The sequence below is a fragment of the Pseudoliparis swirei genome, chromosome 12 (genome assembly GCF_029220125.1).
Source record: "Pseudoliparis swirei isolate HS2019 ecotype Mariana Trench chromosome 12, NWPU_hadal_v1, whole genome shotgun sequence".
Lineage (NCBI taxonomy): Eukaryota > Metazoa > Chordata > Actinopteri > Perciformes > Liparidae > Pseudoliparis > Pseudoliparis swirei.
The window spans coordinates 20,219,578-20,233,438 of record NC_079399.1 but is presented as its reverse complement, the minus strand read 5'-3'; the positions used below and the strand labels follow the sequence as shown (position 1 = coordinate 20,233,438).

Sequence of the window (13,861 nt, the reverse complement as noted above, 5' to 3'; positions counted from 1 at the left end):
CCACGATCCATCAGGCAGATGGCGGTAGAGAGGAGGAGTGGGTGGAGTCTCAACAGGACAGTGGCGTAGTCAGGAGCAGGAATTCCACGACCCAGACCTCGATGATCCATCAGGCTGATAGGATCTATGCCGTCTCATAGGGTCCAATGACCCCATGAGACGTGAAGTCAAAAGGACTCCGGGGAGAAAGCAGAGTTAGTAACGTGTGATTGAGAGATGAAAATTCATCCTTGAGGAGATAGGTGATCAGTGCATCCTAAATGTCCCCCGGCAGCTATAAGCCTATAGCAGCATATCAAGGGGCTGGACCAGGGCAAACCTGATTCAGCCCTAACTATAAGCTCTGTCAAAGAGGAAAGTCTTCAGTCTACTCTTAAACGAGGTGACTGTGTCTGCCTCCCGGACTGAAATTGGAAGCTGGTTCCATAAAAGAGGAGCTTGATAACTAAAGGCTCTGGCTCCCATTCTACTTTTTAAGACTCTAGGAACTACAAGTAGTCACACATTTAGTGAGCGTAGCTCTCTAGTGGGGCAATATGGTACTACAAGCTCCTTAAGATATGATGGTGCATCACCAATCAAGGCTTTGTAGGTTAAGAGAAGAATTTTAAAAGTGATTCTTGATTTTATGGGTAGCCAGACTTGTCGGTTCTGTGGGGCAGCCATGTACATTCGTGACGGCCACCGTTAGTGTCCGTCTTGTTTGGGCATGGCCCATTTAATGGATGACGTTGATTGCCCATGTCCAGCAGCCATTGATCTGCCTTTGGAAGAAAGGGCCCGAAGGGCTAGGCTTGAGGGGCATTCCCAACACACTGTGGCAGCTGCTCCCCCTAGTAGGGAACGAGAGTGTTGCATGGAAAACCGCTCCCGCAAGCGTAAACGGGGGCACTCCCAGGAGCGGGAAAAAAACATGCCCCAGAGACTAACTCTAAGCCACTGCAGAGTCCAGCCCCACCTGTAGATGGGGCAGGGGGGCAGGAGGATACTCGCTGTCAAATCCTAGCTGCCATTCGTGGTCTGGCAGACAGGGTGAGTAGAATGGAAGCTCAGAGAGCAGCTCCACTGACTGCGGCTTGTTCGGTGGGGATCTCCCCTAGGGACTTGCCGGCATATGAAGAACATCAGACAGATCACCCTGATGCTATATCACTTTATGCACAGGTTTCTCTCTTGGGGGACGAGTGCCACCCAGAGATTGCCGAAGAATCACATTCCCTTAGCCTATCTAACGCAGGTCAGTCTGCGTCCATAGACAATGGTACTGGCGATTGTGTTCCCAGTGATGTGTTTTCAAGGGTTCTGAGTGCGGCTAAGATGACAGGCTTTTCAATTCCAATTGAAACCCCTAGCTCATCGGAGCTCTTGTTAGCAGCGCTCAGAAGGACCGCTAGTGCGGGTGATCAGGACACCAGAAACCTGATAGATGCGGCCCTGTCCACACACTCTCAGCTTACTCGTGACATCGGTTCCGCTATGACGTCAGCCATGATGGCCCGCAGACAGATCTGGCTAGCTCAGACAACCCTCCCCGAGAACATCAGGAAGGAGCTTACCAACATGCCGGTGGTACCGGGTAGAGTCTTTTACACTGACTTCCAGAGTGTCTTGGAGAAAGCTGAACGGTCTCTGCGTACTCGAGAGAGCGTGCAGCGCACATTCAGTCGGCCTGCAGCGACGAGGCAGAGACCAACGGGCCTGCAGCACCAATTCCAGGCTGCCTGGGGTCATCCAGAGTGCTGGATGCGTGGCAGGTGCCAGGGCTCAGGCGCACATGGTTCAGGTGATGCTGCAGGAAGACTTCGACTGCAGCATCAAGGGTTTCAGCCCCGGCCTACAGCAAGAGGGGCTCCTCAAAGGAGACGCCTCCCCAAGGGTCCAGGGACCCAGGGGGCCTCTGCATAGGAGTGGTGGGGCAGCCGCCAAGCTTCACTCCCAGCTACGCCTGGACAGCTGGGAGAAGGAAGTCTCAGACCCCTGGGTAGTGGCTACTATTGCAAGGGGTTACAGAATTCAATTTCGGCAGCGGCCCCAACCTTTTTCCAGGGTCCATATGACGTTAGTCAAGCACTCAGTCCAGGCAAAAGTTCTGTCCGAGCAGATTGCAATCCTCCTTCGGAAGAAAGTAATTGCGAAGGTAAGGCCCAGCGAACAGCAAGCTGGCTTTTATTCAACATATTTCCTTGTTCCCAAAAAGGATGGTGGGATATGTCCCATCCTGGACCTCCGGCGCCTAAATTCTTACATAAAGGTTCTGCCGTTCAAAATGCTGCACACACGGCACATTCTAGAGTCGATAGAGCAAGGGGAATGGTTCACCACTATCGATCTAAAAGACGCGTACTTCCACGTCCCCATTTGTCGGGCACATTGGCAGTTTCTACGGTTCGCTTTTCAAGGGCAAGCTTACGAGTTCAAGGTCCTTCCGTTTGGTCTCTCCCTTTCTCCGAGAGTCTTCACCCGAGTGGTAGCAGCCGCTCTGTCACCACTCCAGAGGGCAGGTTTAAAGATCCTGCCATACCTGGACGACTGGCTGGTCTGCGCTTCATCTCGTGAACAGGTCATGCAGCATACCGGGAGGGTCTTAGCTCATGTCCAAGCCCTTGGTTTCAGGGTGACCTTAACCCTTGTGTTGCCTTAGGGTCATTTTGACCCGAATCAATATTACACCCTCCCCCCGCCTTTGGGTCATTTTGACCCGATTCAATGTTTCACCCTCCTGTTACCTTTATATTTACTAACATATTTTACCCTTTGGGTTCAATTTGACGCCAGCAATTAAAACCTCCAGAAAATTATTAGAATTAATATTGTTTTCCAAGTTTAAGTGTGAGGCACTTTATGTTTGTTTGTTGACTACCGAAAGAACACAGACATTAAACATTGAATGGGGTCAAATTAATCCTAAGGCGGGGGGAGGGTGTAATATTGATTCGGGTCAAAATGACCCTAAGGCAACACAAGGGTTAAAGAAAAGCAACCTCAAACCGAGGCAGGAAACTGTATTCTTGGGGCATTGCCTGAACTCCCTTATGATGAAGGCGTCCCTTACCCCTCAGAGGGTGGCGAGAATCCTAACGGTCTTGCGTATCTTCCGACTGGGCAAACGCCTACAGTTGGTTCATTTTCAGCAGCAGTGTTGGTGATTCCGCTGGGCCTGCTCAGGGCTCGGCCCCTACAGCGGTGGCTGAATGCGTTCAACCTCCATCCACGGAGGGACAGGCATGTGAAGCTCAGAGTGACTTAGTCATGTCAGAAAGCTTTGAGGCCATGGTGGGACCACAAGTTGCTCACACAAGGTGTACCCTTGGGCAATCTGCCTTCAAGGAGGACGTTGGTGTCCACAGATGCCTCCATGACAGGCTGGGGAGCAGTCTGGGAGGGCAGAATGGCGAGAGGTGTTTGGAAACCTCCATGGGACACCGAACACATCAATGTGCTCGAGCTGAGGGATGTGCATCTGGCTCTCAGGGCTTTTCTCCCATTCATACGCGGCAGGCATGTCCTGGTGAAGTCGGACAGCTCTGCCGCAGTTTACCATGTCAATCATCAAGGAGGCACAAAGTCTCGGCGTTGCCTCAAGGTTGCACAGAGGCTTCTGCCTTGGGCTTTTCCACGTCTGGCCTCGCTAAAGGCTGTCTATGTACCAGGGGTGCTGAATCAGGCTGCAGACCTCCTCTCCAGATCAGGGCCTATCCCGGGGGAATGGAGACTACACCCAGAAGTGGTGGCGAGTTTGTCGACTCAATTTGGCATGGCTCAGGTAGATCTGTTCGCATCCAAGGAAACAGCCCATTGCCAGCTGTGGTTTTCCCTGAGGCCCCCAGGCGGTCCTCTGGGCCTGGATGCTCTGTCTCACGAGTGGTCGAAGGGGTTACTGTACGCTTTTCCCCCACTACCATTGATTCCTCATGTGTTGGACATAATCAACCGGGGACACAGCAAGGTTCTGTTGGTAGCCCCACGGTGGCCGGGGAGACATTGGTTTCCGGCCCTCCTTCGCCTGGTTCACGGCCGACCTTGGCCCTTGCCACTCAGGGCGGACCTTCTGTCCCAGGCGGGAGGAACAATTTGGTACCCCAAGCCAGCTGTTATGCAGCTGTGGGCTTGGCCCCTTCTCAGTCCGTCTCTCATGACCTGAGTGAAGCTGTTCGGGAGACCATAGATAATGCTAGAGCACCCTCCACATGCTACAATTACAAGCAAAGGTGGAAATTGTTCTCATCATGGTGCCACCATAAAGGGGCAGATCCCGTCACCTGCCCGGTGGCTTTGGTACTTGACTTCCTCCAGTCGCTGCTGGAGGCAGGTAGGGCAGCTAGCACCCTGAGGGGCTACACTGCAGCTATTTCTACTTTCCATGACACACTGGGGGGGCTTTCGGTAGGGAAGCACCCCATAGTGTCCCAGTTTCTAAAAGGTGCTAACCGTCTACGCCCAGGCAGGAGTTTACGGGCTCCATCTTGGGACCTACCTTTGGTGTTGAGGTCCTTGGCTACAGCCCCATACGAACCACTGGAACAGTCAGATTTTAAGTTTCTGTCACACAAAACTGCATTCCTTTTGGCCATTTGCTCTGCCAAGAGGGTGAGCGAGCTACACGCACTGTCTGTGAGCAGCGAGTGCTTGAGGTGGAGAGCAGAATATGCAGGGGTGTCCCTGTGGCCGAATCCGTTCTTTCTCCCTAAAGTGGTAAGCCCTCAGACAGTGAATCAGGCTATTGAAATGGAAACATTCCAACCTGATCCATCTTGCCAAGAGGGAGCGGCTCATCATACATTGTGTCCAGTAAGGGCACTGAAGGCCTATGTTGATCGTACTCGGACGCTGAGGCAGGCACACACTCAGCTGTTCGTTTATTATGGGGGCAAGAAGTTTGGTCACCCCCTGTCTAAGCAGCGTCTGTCCCACTGGTTGGTGGAGACAATTGCTCAGGATGACCGTCACCATCTCTTGTCGCTCAGAATGGGCTGAGGCGTTTCAGGCAGGAGGAAGAGGCGTGGTTTTCCGGTTGCTTTATAGCCTACGGCCAGCCTCTTACGGTCAGTCACATGACATTGTTGATATTATGATCTCGCAGATAGGAAGAAGAAGGCTTCATTCAAGGTGAAGACCATGGTGACGGTCATCCTTCGGTCTCATAGATCCGTAGTTATGGACATAACTTACAATTTAATTGTTACTAATGTTGTTGGTGATGATGTACAAACTATAGTTTTTAGAATTTTTTGGTTTCTGACCACTTTTGGATGATTCAACATTAAACGGGTCAAATTGACCCGGGAACGTCACGGCTGTATGTAAGAAACGAACATAACAGGAGGGTTAAGACATTCAGAATGTTTTTTAAAGGATTGTATCAGTAGTTACCTATCACTGTAAACCAGAATACGTTACCAGAACTCAATGAATTTGAGGCAATCGATTGCCTCAAATTCTTGCCTCAGAGCCTTAACATTTCTAGTTTTCAAACCACTGGAATAAATTGCCAACTGTTGAGACTCCGCCCACTCCTCCTCTCTACCGCCATCTGCCTGATGGATCGTGGAGGTCTCCATCGTGGAATATGCCTACTATGAACTATAACCCTAACCCATGAACATCTGCTTTTGAGCAGTATTTTCTAGCATGCTCCCTTTTAGCAAACTGCAATATTAAAATGTAATAGAAAAAAAGAGAAAAAACATTTATAAATTATAATAAATAGAACAACAAATAATTTGAAAATATACTTTAGTAAATTGTAGAGCTTAAAAAAATAATAATCGGTGTAATAAAAAAAGTAAAAACAAAATGGAAATATTGGATGAGCCACAAAGGATTTGTATTGAAAGTAAACTTTAGTTATGTTTATTTAGAATGGCAAGATACATTACTTTTATTATAAAAGAAGACCAAAGGCCAGCGTGCAGTCATCCTCTTGGTGCAGTCGTATGTATCTGCAGAGTGTAATGGTGTGATACTTCTCAGCAAACATTTTGCATGTCTGGCCCCTCCCCTAAGTGTGGGTGGAGTTTTGCCACAGGGGGAGAAAAAGGTTAGTGTTCGGGTTTGTGTGTGTGTGTGTTAAAACTTGGTGGGAGGGAGTAAGAAAGACTGTCCCACATTTACAAAGAAATAAATGGTCTAAACTTGACACTTCTGACCACTTTTAGCCTCCACTTTCACTGCCAGGTCAAATTGACCCGAACATCATCTCTGTTATATAAGCCTGGAGGGGGGGTTGCAAAAACATAATTTCTTTTCGATTATTTTGTACGTTGATGACACAAAATAAGGTAAGCAGAAGATGTTGTATACAGAGAAAATACATACAAATATTGTTCCTAGATTTTCTATCTTTGAAATTGCTCACATTGACCCGCGACAAAACAGAAGGGTTAAAAAGTAGGATGGGAGCCAGAGCCTTCATTTATCAAGCTCTTCTTTTTACGGAACCAGCTTCCACCTTCAGTCCGGGAGGCAGACACAGTCACCTCATTTAAGAGTAGACTTAAGACTTTCCTCTTTGATAGTCTTATGGTTAGGGCTGAATCAGGTTTACCTGGTCCAGCCCCTAGATGCTGCTATAGGCTTATAGGCTGCAGGGGGACTTTTTTTTTCTCAACCCCTTGGATATACATTGTGAGACAGAATTTCAGGGTCATAGTGATATTTTATGCTCATTTGGACACTGAGATGAAGATGAACTAGTTCAGTGTCTAATATACCATTCAATGGAGACAAATATTACACTCATTAACAACTACTGACATTATGTAACTACCTGGACTTACTGGTCACTCCGTGCATCATTTTCTGTGAGGTCACCTCATTGGCTGTAATCCTGACTCTTTGAGTGAGACATTACTTAGAGTGAGAAAGCAAGCACAGCAGCCTCCCCAAGGTCCTAGTGCCCGGGGATTATGGCCATTCTTTTTTCTTCTTTTTTGAAAGAGCTCAATGTTGACTATTTTTAGAACATGCAGTGCGGGCGACTCACGTGGTCCCTAGTTGAGGTATTGCTATAAGTGCTATTAATGGACAATATATCTTCATTGGAAGAAGAGCAAAGAACGTCACTGAAGGCTTTTAGTCGATGGAAAAGATTTTAAAAAGTCCCCACAGTTTGGTCCATTTCACCACCTGCCAGATATTTTCTTTGTACAAGTGCTTTCAATGACTGGGAGGGGCGTCAGCAAGTCCATGGCAGGAGGCAGAAGGCCGGCCCATGAGGCAGGAAGCACAGCCAAGGAGGCAGGAATCAAGACTCAGGAGGCAGGGGCCAGGATTGATTGATATATTGATTGATTCACAGTAATATAAATGAATAAAATCAACTAATACATGATGAAGTAAACTTTATTGATCCCTGACTACCTGGCAGTAAATTATTGTACATATTCTCTAATATGTGTGCTATTACTTATAGTACTTATATGATAGATTTTGATGCTAGTACTTTTGTACTTTAACTAGTACACACACTCTAACTAGTATTTCTACACTGTGGTTCTGCTACTTTTACTTGAATCAAAGATCTGAGGACTTCTTCCACCACTGAGTCCAAAACATGATTTCATGAGTTTGATGAATGATTTGTCAGCATGATGACAGTGATGGAACTATTCAATTCAATTCAGTTTATTTGTATAGCCCAATTTCACAAATTACAAATTTGTCTCGGAGTGCTTTACAATCTGTACACATAGACATCCCTGCCCCAAAACCTCACATCGGACCAGGAAAAACTCCCAAATAACCCTTCAGGGGGAAAAAAAGGGAAGAAACCTGCAGGAGAGCAACAGAGGAGGATCCCTCTCCAGGATGGACAGATGCAATAAATGTAATGTGTACAGAAGGACAGATTTAGAGTTAAAATACATTCAATGAATGTGACAGAGTGTATGAATAGTTCATAGTAGGCATATTCCACGATGGAGACCTCCACGATCCATCAGGCAGATGGCGGTGGGGAGGAGGATTGGGCGGAGTCTCAACAGTGGGCGGAGTCTCAACAGGACAGTGGCGTAGTCAGGAGCAGGAATTCCACGACCCAGACCTCGATGATCCATCAGGCAGATAGGATCTATGCCGCCTCATAGGGTCCGATGACCCCATGAGACGTGAAGTCACAAAGGACTCCGGGAGAAAGCAGAGTTAGTAACGTGTGATTGAGAGATGAAAATTCATCCTTAAGGAGAGAAAAAGAGGAGATAGGTACTCAGTGCATCCTAAACGTCCCCCAGCAGCTATAAGCCTATAGCAGCATATCAAGGGGCTGGACCAGGTGAACCTGATTCAGCCCTAACTATAAGCTCTGTCAAAGAGGAAGGTCTTCAGTCTACTCTTAAACGAGGTGACTGTGTCTGCCTCCCGGACTGAAATTGGAAGCTGGTTCCATAAAAGAGGAGCTTGATAACTAAAGGCTCTGGCTCCCATTCTACTTTTTAAGACTCTAGGAACTACAAGTAGTCCCGCATTTAGTGAGCGTAGCTCTCTAGTGGGCAATATGGTACTACAAGCTCCTTAAGATATGATGGAGCATCACCAATCAAGGCTTTGTAGGTTAAGAGAAGAATTTTAAAAGTGATTCTTGATTTTACTGGGAGCCAGTGCAGAGCAGCTAGTGCAGGAGTGATGTGATCTCTTTTCTTAGTTTTAGTGAGAACACGAGCTGCAGCATTCTGGATCAACTGAGGGACCTAAGAGATTTATTAGAGCAGCCTGATAATAAGGAGTTGCAGTAATCCAGTCTCGAAGTAACGAACGCGTGAATCAATTTTTCTGCATCTTTTTTATACAAGATGTGCCTGATTTTTGAAATATTACGTAGATGAAAGAATGCAGTCCTTGAGATTTGCTTTACGTGGGAGTGAAAGGACAAGTCCCGATCAAAGATAACGCCAAGATTCTTTACAGTGGTGTTGGATGCCAGGGCAATGCCGTCTACAGAATCCACATCACCAGATAATTGATCTCTGAGGTGCTCAGGGCCGATTAAAATTACTTCGGTTTTGTCTGAGTTTAACATCAAGAAGTTGCAGGTCATCCATGTTTTTATGTCTTTAACCCTTGTATGGTATTCGGGTCTGTGGGACCCGTTTTCATTTTTCATCAAAACAAAAATAATATGATTCATTATTTTTTCAAACTCAGACTTATTGGCCTTGGCTAATTTTCTGCGAAGAACATATATCAGACAACATTTTCATCGACAGCAAACCGTAACCCCCCCCAACACATTTGTATTACATACAGGGTGTTCGGATCCACTGGACCCGGGCTAATAAAAGTGTGGAAATTGTTAGTCCTGTGTACCTTCAGTCTGTCCTCCTCATGTCTGGGCCTGCTGTAAGTGTGTGTGTCTGTGTGTGTGTGTGCCCGCGTGTGTGTATGTGAGTGGGCCTGCTGTAAGTGTGTGTATGTGAGTGGGCTTGCTGTGTCAATGTCACCGTTGATGACCAGCTGATGCCATTTAGGGGCCGCTGCCCCTTTAGACAGTACATATCATCGAAACCTGTCAAGAATGGTATAAAGATCTGGGCTGCCTGTGATGCGACTTCCTCGTATGCTTTGAATCTACAAGTATACACTGGGAAAGCTGATGGAGGACGCCCTGAAAAAAATCAAGGGATGAGAGTTGTCCTGGACATGGCTCAGGGACTCAGTGGACATAACATCACATGTGACAATTTTTTTACATCGTACAAACTGGGACAGGAGCTCCTAAAGAGGAAACTGACCATGGTTGGAACGATGAGAAAAAACAGGTCTGAGCTCCCACCTCAATTGCTGCCTACAAAGAACAAGCATGTCAACTCGTCCAAGTTTGTCTACACGGCTGACACATCCCTGGTATCATATGTGCCAAAGAAAACCAAAAATGTGGTACTAATAAATACACTACACAGGGATGGGAGAATCTGTGGCCTGGAGCATCAGAAACCAGAGATACTTATGGACTACAATGCCTCAAAAGGAGGAGTAGACAACTTGGACAAGCTGGTGTCTGCCTACAGTTGCAAGAGGAGGACCCTACGCTGGCCACTGGTGATTTTCTTTGACATGCTGGACATCTCGGCGTACAACGCCTTTGTCATCTGGATGGCATTGAACCCAGAGTGGAACAGAGGGAAGCTCCAGAGGAGGCGCCTCTTTCTTGAGGAACTTGGAAAGGCACTGGTGAAACCACAAATCCTAAGAAGACAGCATGTTCCGAGAACCTCAGCCTCTGCAGCCACCGTGAGGAGGATTCAGGAGAACAATGCTGGTGCCCCATCCACCCAACCTACAGAACCACCATCTGCAGAGCCTGAGGTAAGTGTGTGTGATGCTGTTGCAGTATATATTTGACACTCATACCTTACGAGACAGAGGTTTTAGTAAAATTCATGATCTTTTCATCATTCTAGGTTGCGGCCGGCAGCAACAAAAAGAAACGGTGCGAAGTGTGTGGACCCAAGACGGACAGAAAGACGCAATATACATGCATCAAGTGCAAGAAGTACATATGCAACACACACACAGTAAAACTCTGCCACTCATGTGTTGAATAGGCTGGTATGAAAAGGCAATGTGTTCAACAATGTCATGTGTTCAATGTGTAATGTAAACTGTGTGTTGTGCTATGTAAAATTACCTGATTACTAATTAAATTCAATACACATTCAAATAAATAAAAGTCAATAGTTATGAACAACCTTGCTTCATTTGTAAATTTGTTGAATATTGTCCACTCATATCTTGATTAAAATTAGTTTTGTTGATTTTATCAACAAAAAAAACCAGTAGCACTTTAATTCGTAAATGTGTTATAACAAATTTAACGGGAAAATATTACCCATATTTGCTGTTTATATTGCTCATAATTGGGATGAAGAAAATATCTGTTAAGTATTTTAACATCAAATTGTTTGATTGTGTTGAATTAAAAGCCCAAAAATACAGCGGGTCCAACAGACCCACAACACCTTCTGAGTAACAAAAAAATGAATACCATACAAGGGTTAAGACATGCTTGAATTTTACCGAATTGGTTGCTCTCCTCTGGTTTTATCGATAAATATAGTTGAGTATCATCTGCATAACAATGAAAGTATATGGAGTGTTTCCTGATAATATTGCCCAAAGGAAGCATGTATAAGGTAAGTAAAATTGGTCCAAGCACAGAACCTTGTGGAACTCCGTGATTAACGTTGGTGGTTATCGAGGTGTCATCGTTTACAAATACAAACTGAGATCGATCTGATAAATAGGATTTAAACCAAATTAGTGCCGTGCCTGAAATGCCAATCGACTGCTCCAGTCTCTGTAACAGGATGTCATGGTCAATGGTGTCGAATGCAGCACTAAGGTCTAACAAGACCAGGACAGAGAGGAGTCCTTTATCTGCTGCCATTAAGAGGTCATTTGTAATTTTCACCAGTGTCGTCTCGGTGCTGTGGTGTTTTCTAAATCCTGATTGAAATTTCTCAAATAAACTATTATGATGTAGAAAGTCACACAACTGATTTGCGACCACTTTCTCAAGGATCTTGGAGAGGAAGGGGAGGTTAGAGATCGGTCTGTAGTTAGCCAACACCTCTGGATCCAGAGTGGGCTTCTTCAGGAGAGGTTTAATAACTAAGGAGATGAAAACACATGAGAACACTCAAAGTGAACTTTATATGGAGTCTGAAGCAAACACACTTCATATGCAGAGATGTCTTTATTGAAAAGCAGGAAATGGTCAGAATAAAGTGATACAGATTATTAATATTCATTTACATCATTGAACGAAATAAAATTGAAATAGTTTGATTGTCATCAGGTTAAACAGAATAAATCATATATTGATACTTTTTGATATTACCAGTAGTATAACTGCAATATGTTAATCACATTGTTTCATCGTGAAAGAGAAAAAGTGAAGGAGACCATCACAAACATGATTTGACAACATTATTGGACTGTGCCTTTTTAAATATGACTTCTTCTCATCTCACGGAAAACTTTACTTTAAAAACCCATAAGCCGTATGATACTTTGTGATACTAAATGTGACTTTAATTTGATGAATCATCATTTTTATACAGAAAAAGAAAGAAAAGGTTAAAGAGGCCATCACCTAACAGATTGAACCGCATGGTTGGATTTTGCTTTACACTCAGTGAGTGTTGGAAATTCTCTGCTCTGTTGCCATGAGGAAGGTGTGTTGCTTTCACTGATACACACACAGGTTCTCAGAGAAGCATTGACAGCCTGCATCGATATCTTTATCGATAACAGTGAGACCAGCCTTGGTGTAAGCTGAGATCAAAGCTGAGTTGACAAGGATGGCGATGGCCTTAATGGGATTGCTGGGTCCCCCCTTCTTGTACCACACGTACACCAGTCGACCACTGCCTTCACCGGAGAGATTGACACTCACACATGTGTAACCTTGCTGCTGGAAGGCAAACACCTCAGCTTCACTGGTGGAGACCTGCAGATCAGTGAGTGCACGCTTGGGGTCGGTGGTCTGACGGTACCAGATGAAGTCTTCGGATCCTCCTGTTCTCCTGTTAGTATTTTCATCCACACGGATGTAACCGCCCTGAAACAGGTCGGTGTCTGATCCGTAGGAATCGGTGGCAGTGATGTCACAGATGTAGGTTTGTTCTGCTCTCTTCACCCAGAAATGGGCGCAGGCCCCTCCGGCGTGCGGTTCAGATCACAGGACAGTCTCTCCCAGCCAAAGCTAAACTTTGCAGCTTCATTTTTCTCCTCTGTAGTGACATCAATGTCCACTATGGGAGTATCGTACTCTCCGGAGCCCCGGAGGTACCAAAGGAAGATGCAATCACCTCCTGCACCAGCATTGAGATCTTTAGCGATCTTTGTGTACCCTTCTCTGGTCAATCCAGTAGCCATGTCAGGGTTGTGGGAAACTTGCAGCCTGGTGATTGCTCCCCCTCTTTGCCCCTTTTTGTACCAAAGATAGATCTGATTGCCACCTGCTCCTTTGTTCAGGTCATCTGGGAGTTTCATGAAGCCCCTGGCAGAGATGTTGCTCTTGTGTTTTATTCAGGGACACATCAAGTTGTGAGATGTAGGTGGCCATGATGGGTAACTGCATAAAAGACACATCATGAATAAACAGTTAGTAGCATGTCTTTGCATCTTCAGGTGAGCTCCAATGTTATCACCACAAATTAAAATATCAGTACTCAAATATGGATCACCATAATGACATCTAAAATAAACTACTTTTTAAATGTGCATGTTTACTGCCCCATTTCCACTACTCATAATGAATATGATAGACTAAAATGTGAAAAAGCAAACTGTATCTCCCACAAGACAACCAATTATTCTTTAAAAAACTTACGTTTCTGCTGACAGTCAATGAAAGAGCGGCAGGAAGAAGTCAGCTGGTCCTCTGGAGTCTGTTGTACTTACTGCAGGTCTCCTGCCTATATAGAGGACAGAGATGAAAAAACTCATTGTTTAAGTATTACCGTGATGAGTCATTTTCCAAAGAAAATGCCATCCTGTGAAACATTATCCTCCCAGCAGTTCAGTCATTGTGCAATCATTACCAAGTGCAAGTTCCAAAGAATTGTTCCTAATAATCACGTTCCAAAGAATTTGACTATTTGTCAAGTTCCAAAGAATTGTTATTCTTCCAAATACTTTGTTTAATCAGATTAAAGTTACATTTTGATGCTAGTACATTTACACTTTAACTAATAAACAAAACACACACACACTCTAACTAGTATTTCTACACTGTGGTTCTGCTACTTTGACTTGAGTCAAAAATCTGAGTACTTCTTCCACCACTGATTCCAACACATGATTTCATGAGTTTGATGAATGATGTGTCAGCATGATGACAGTGATGGAACCAAGGAGATGA

At 45.4% G+C, this 13,861-nt stretch overlaps 1 long non-coding RNA gene across 1 annotated transcript; it reads right to left on the bottom strand.

Moving 5' to 3' along the window:
* Positions 1 to 11,674: 11,674 nt before the first annotated feature.
* Positions 11,675 to 13,414, bottom strand: LOC130202811 (uncharacterized). Its single transcript, XR_008833404.1, has 2 exons — positions 13,331 to 13,414; positions 11,675 to 13,072 (listed from the first exon to the last, which is right to left on the bottom strand). It is a non-coding gene; the product is annotated as an uncharacterized LOC130202811 (long non-coding RNA).
* Positions 13,415 to 13,861: the final 447 nt, after the last annotated feature.